This window comes from Brienomyrus brachyistius, chromosome 16 (genome assembly GCF_023856365.1).
Source record: "Brienomyrus brachyistius isolate T26 chromosome 16, BBRACH_0.4, whole genome shotgun sequence".
Lineage (NCBI taxonomy): Eukaryota > Metazoa > Chordata > Actinopteri > Osteoglossiformes > Mormyridae > Brienomyrus > Brienomyrus brachyistius.
The window spans coordinates 17078199-17084302 of NC_064548.1; the positions used below are offsets into that span (position 1 = coordinate 17078199).

The 6104-nt window shown below is 44.5% G+C and overlaps 1 non-coding gene and 1 pseudogene across 1 annotated transcript; both read left to right on the top strand.

Moving 5' to 3' along the window:
* Positions 1-1426: 1426 nt before the first annotated feature.
* trnai-uau (transfer RNA isoleucine (anticodon UAU)) lies at positions 1427-1519 on the top strand. Its single transcript is given in 2 exon segments — positions 1427-1464; positions 1484-1519. It is a non-coding gene; the product is annotated as a tRNA-Ile (tRNA).
* Positions 1520-2771: 1252 nt separating this feature from the next.
* On the top strand, positions 2772-3504 carry LOC125710349 (uncharacterized; annotated as a pseudogene).
* Positions 3505-6104: the final 2600 nt, after the last annotated feature.

Here is a 6104-nt window from a genome sequence, read left to right on the forward strand (position 1 = left end):
TTTGTAGTTGCGGCGGGGGACACGATGCCCTAATAGGGGCCTTCTGCTTTAATCTGAGGCATCGCAGCATGAATCCGGAGATATTAACATTTCTAAATGGGCCACTTAAACACAATCATCAAGCACTTCTATAGTCCCTTTCATTTTTCTGCTATAAAAAAAAAAAGTCTGCTTGAAAACACGTGTAATTAAAATCTGTGTTTTCCATCATGAGTCTTATCCCATAAGAGCTGAGAAATAATATGGTCTTTATAATTACAGTTTGGTTATCATGTGTGAGGGCTGGGAAACATGTTCGCTGAAGTCGGCCCGCAATGATAATGGTCTGTCAGATACTGCTGATCGCACAGCAAGCAAGGACAGCGAGTAGGATAACAGAGAGGTAGACAAAATGAAAGAGGTGCCTTTGTTAGAACGGCACACATTCTTTCAGATGGGCTGGATCAGGAAAGAGAAACTTACTGTGGCCTGTTAAAAGAAATAAGACAAACTGAAATATTTTGAGATTCAATATTTACCCACTTCCTAAAAATAAATTCATATTTCTGACCCTCCAGCACAAAACTGTGCACTTGGGTCAAAAATGAGAAATTAGGATTATGGTATCAAATGAAAGAGCACAAAAAATCCTCAAAAAATATCTAAAAATACGGCCATGCGACTTCCGTACGGTTTTGTGCTGGAAGGGTCACATTTATGCAATCAGAAAACAGACCTATGCTTACCACCATATAAGATAAAAGTCTGTAATTTGGTTTTGGAAAGCAGTGCAGAAAAATTAACATATGAGTTGATTTATGCATTTATTACTCACTAAATATGTACATCAAGCTAAGGCTCAGAAACAGGAAAAATAGAACAATTACAGAAAATAAAGTTTTTTTGAAGAACGGTGACCCTTTGAAAAATAGTCGAAGATAATTTAAAATGGGGTTTGAACAGTTTGTTCAACATGCTTTTCGATATCATAGTGTTGTTACGAACTGGGAAGTCTAAGCTTAATTTTCAGGGCGGGACTGGCTGCTTCTCTCCGCTGGGTATCCTCCCTGCCCACCGAGCAACAGACGTCCATGGGACATTGTTTTATGGGCTAAATCTGGTCGGCGCGTTAAACCCCTTATTGAGACCAAAAATAGACGTTGAAACTTGGGCTGGGTTCGGTCCGTCTTATTTGGACTACATTTAGCCCTAATAGAGCCATGAAAATATATTGCAGCAAATGGGGAATTATCACAATCAGTAGTCTGTTGTGTATGTTTCACTCAAATCCTGTACATTATTGAATATTATCAGTTTTATATTAAAGAGCTATGTCACAAGGCACAGTGTGCTACGTCACTCCAGGAACTAGTGGCCATTTGCATGTTTTATGAGCTTATCTTGGAGAACCGTACATTTTTTTTGTAATTCCTTAGTTCACCAGTGAGCTCCAGTGGTGCAATCGGTTAGCACGCGGTACTTATACAACAGTGTAAGCGGAGCAATGCCGAGGTTGTGAGTTCGAGCCTCACTTGGAGCAGTATCTTTTTGTCCTGGGTTTGACGTCAAATCGCATCTGGCCCTGCAAGTGGTCCTCCAACTAGCAGGAAAACAATTTTTGGCGGGTGGTGGCAGGATTGGAACTCCAGTCACCGTAAAATAACTCACAACTGTTTGATTAATAACAAGCTAGATACTCTTCTGCTCTCCATGGGAGTAGCTCTGCTGCAGCTGCCAGCAGGAAGGCTGCATGCACCATGAAGGGGATGGGGGAAAGCCTGCGGGAGCCCCATCCCTGGACAAGTCCAAACCGTCATAGACCTAATAGGGTCAGGCCTGTCTGGGGTCGGTGCTGGTGTTGTGCTGAGGCGTTGCCTGATGAATTGCGGCCCTCGGGTCCCAGTTTGTGGCAACCCATCCGGGTAGGCATGTGGAACATCTTGTCTCTCCGGTGTCTTGTCTGTTGTCTCAGTGTATGCTCCAACCGCGGTGAGTGATGTCTCATTGAGGGAGACGTTTTCCTCACAACTTCGACTTGGTGGTTGAAGGGTGCCCACGAGGTGACACTCCTCTGGTCATGGGTGACTTCAGTGTGACAACTGGCACTGAGAGGGCTGGTTTTGAGGATTGTGTTAGTCCCCATGGGTCTGGAGACTGGGACGAAAGTGGCTCCTTGTTCCTTGACTTTGAGAATGGTCAGGGGCTGTGGGTCACTGGATCCTTGTTCCAATCGATCACATCCTCGTAGGCAGACGCTGGGCAACTGCAGGGTCAACAGAAGTGCCCAGTTTGTGAATTCTGACCACAGACTTGTTGTGGCTACTGTGAAGATTCAGTTTAAATCCAGTAGGCCACCACCTACTAGGAGAATGAGGCTGGATGAAGCCGTTTCTGCTGAGTTTGCACACAGTTTGTGCGAGGACCTTGCAGACTTGGGTGTGACTGCTGACTCTAATATGATGTGGGAGACGTTCCATGGTTAGACCCTGAAGGTTGCTGAGGGCCAGTGTTGCCAGTGTTCCCAGAAGGAGGTGTTTCATCTCGCAGGGCACCCTGGATATTATCAAGAGTCGCAGTTTAGAACTTGGTGGCAACTCCAGTCTGTACCGGGAACTGAGAAGGACGGCTGTGAGGGCTCTGAGGGCAGATAAGGAGGTGTTTGTCAGATGAATTTTTGAGCACGTGTCACACCATCTGTGGTATAGTGACCCCCGTCCTGCTTACAGAGGAATCTAAGCATTACGCACATCTGAATCTGCTCCTCGGAAACCTGCAGTCAGGGTGCATGGAATATGGATGACACTGAAGTTGTGACCCGCTGGGCCAGCTACTTTGAGCTGTTGTTTAAAGCTGACCTTCCTGCTAGGATGTTAGACATCACTGGGTCCTCGGTTCTAAAGGCTGATCCTCCGATCAGCTGTGAACCACCCAGTCTCACTGAGATTGCATGGGTGGTGAGTAAGCTGGGGGAGGGGAAGGCCGCAGGGATCTGTGGTATCCGGGGTGAACTTTTCCAGGCTGGTGGTAAAGCTGTCCTCCTGGCATTGCAGGCAATCTTTGCTTCCATTTGGGAGTCAGGCGTCATCCCAACTGACTGGAAAATGAGACTTGTAGTCCCTATCTGGAAAGGGAAGGGTGATCACCAAGATTGCGGCAACTACAGGGGGATAACACTGCTTTCAGTGCCGGGTGAGGTTCTTGCTAGGGTCATCCTTAACAGGATCTGTGATCAGTTGCTTGCCTGTCAGTGACTGGAGCAATCTGGAGTAATTTACACATAAGAAATCTACCATCGACTGTATCCTTGCACTGAGGATTGTCATCAAGCATAAGTGCTAATATCGGCAAATGTTCTTTGCAGCCTTTGTCGATTTTCGTGAAGCGTTCGACTTGGTTGATCAAGTTGCCCTTTGGGACATTCTGAGACTTTGTGGGATCCCCCCGAAGTTACTGGACTTCATGGCTGGCCTGTACACTGGCACTGTGAGTGCTGTGCAGAGTGGAGGGTTCGCTAAGGGTTGTTAAGGATGCGGAGAAGAAAAGACCTTTGCGCAAAGAGACTAAGACTAAGAGATTAGACTTAGACTAAGATCCAGGCATTTAATGACTTTTTAGGCAGAACCATCAGTAGTGTGTCTGTCTGCGGGAAGAATGTCGACCTTATGTAGAGATTTACTTACCTCAGCAGCAACATTCATGGCTGGTGACTCTTCCTATGAAGTCAGAATACGGATTGGGAGAGCATGGGGGGTCCTGAGGTCGCTGGAAAGGGATGTGTGGTGCTCCCAAAATCTTTCCAAGAGGACGAAAGTCCAAGTCTTTAAAGTCCTGGTGTTCCCTGTCTTGCTCTATGGCTGTGAGACATGGACGCTATCCAGTGAGCTGAGACAAGTGACTTGTAATTGGTCAAAACGGTTCCAAGTGGACAGGAGTAGTGGAGGGGCTGATATTCCAAAGGCGACCTATTGAATGGGGTAAGTAATTATTATTTATTATTATAAATGATCACTTGAAGCACAGAAATTGTCAGCATCCGCGGGAGGCAAGCAATGGCGGAGGACAAGGTGGGTAGGAAGGATATCGGGATGACGAGGTTTATCCTGGGAGACGAAGGAACAGCGACGCATTACAACAATGACCAACATCAGACAGGGCAAGATGTGGACTGATATACAAGAGACAAGTCGAAATAACAGGGAACAGACTAGCACCTTGACTAGCTAGCACATAGGAAAACTGGATTTGGTGACATTTTCCATTTGAATTGAGCACAGACACGTAGGTAGGTGGTGTTTTGTTTGTGGCCCCGATTTTTAAACGTACATATGTGCCAATAAATTATGAGGAATTTTTTTTTTTTAATAATTCTGACTTCCATGCCAAATCTAAGTAGTCTTTCCGTCCCGTTGCTAATTTGATCATGTCTCTCCCTACACAGCACTGTTCTACTTATTTGCTAGTCATTCAGCCTCTGTCTGCTTTAGCATACATGCTACAGGAAGACGTATATATGGTGCTCACTATATTATTGCAGCATTTTTCCTGTGGATAGGAGTACACTACAGGGGTGTGTGATATATCTTGTCTACGATATTACCACCATCTGCCGCCATTGATTGCATTCTGTAACAGAATTCAGCAAAAGTGAATTAAATGTTCTCTTTTTCATGTTTTCTTCTGTCAAAAGTGGGACTGCAGTGCCGCCGACTATGATGTGTCCTGTGCTGCGGTGGCAGGCCACCTGGAGCAGCCGCTGGGCGATCTGGTGCTGGAGGCTACATACCTCAAAATAATTAAAGGACATCATTTCTTTTGATAACATGACCCTGAGATGTCCAATAAATAAATGTATTATTGGTACTCCGTCAGTTTGATGTGTTGTATGATTTATTATTTTTTGAGTTTTAGTAGTATAAAATAATACAATGAATGTTGTATGGAAACATACTGTGTGTGTGTGTGTGTGTGTGTGTGTGCGTGTGTGTGTGTGTGTGTGTGTGTGTGTATATATATATATATATATATATATATATATATATATATATAGATGGGAAGATGGTGGTGCAGGAGGTAGTGCTATCGCTTGGCAACTGGAGGGTTGCAGGTTCGAGCCCTGGTTCCTCCTAAGCCCTTCAAAGTGTCCCTCAGCAAGACACTGAACCCCAAATTGCTCCTGGTGGGCAGGTTGGCACCTTGCATGGCAGCCTCCGCCACCGGTGTGTGGATGTGTGTGTGGATGGGTGAATGTGAGGTATAAAAAAAATGTAAAGTGCTTTGAGTGCTCGTAGGAGTAGAAAATCACTATATAAATGCAGTCCATATATTCACATATATCCTGTGAAAAAAGAGGCTAGACTCACAGATAAACATGTCTACAGATCATTTGAACTCAGATGTTGAATATTTACCATTAACACCATCGGATGTTGCCAAGCAAGCATGCTAAGCAAATTACAAAATAGTAAAAAAAAAAATTACGTCCTGCTTCTTGGTTTTTACTGTGTATTTATAAATATGTATGCATGAATTATATTGTACTTTTACATTTTATATTAAATTAATAAAGGGGGGGTATATTAAAAGAATGTAGGGAAGGTATGTGTCTCAGTGACATATGATGCTGTGCTTGTGATTGAAAAATCACTGGTTCAAATCCCACCAGAGTGATTTCACCACTGGTCCCATGAACAAGAGATAAGCTGACCCCCCACATCTCGAAACATACACTGCTTAGGATAAAAACGTCTGCTGAACAAACGAAATGTAAATCATAAAAAAAAAATCCACGAGGCAGTAGAGGGTATGATTGTTAAATGTAAAGAGCTACCATGAGCAGCAATTACAGAACAACCCGAAGGCTTAACATGGGAGCAGAAAAAAACCAGAGTGTTTGTTATAATCAAGTTGTAAACATTCGCAATTAGACAGGCTTTCCGGCGGGACTCGACCAAGGTCTACGACTGCCATTTTATCTGCAATTAGACGCACCGCGATGGAGGCTTGCCGTCAGCTGTAGTTACTGTGGGGGGGTCACACTTTCCCTCACGTCTCCTGGCAACATGGCTTCATGCTTTTTCATATGCACAAGATGCTAAGGCCGAGCGAGGCATTTTCAGGCAGTGTTT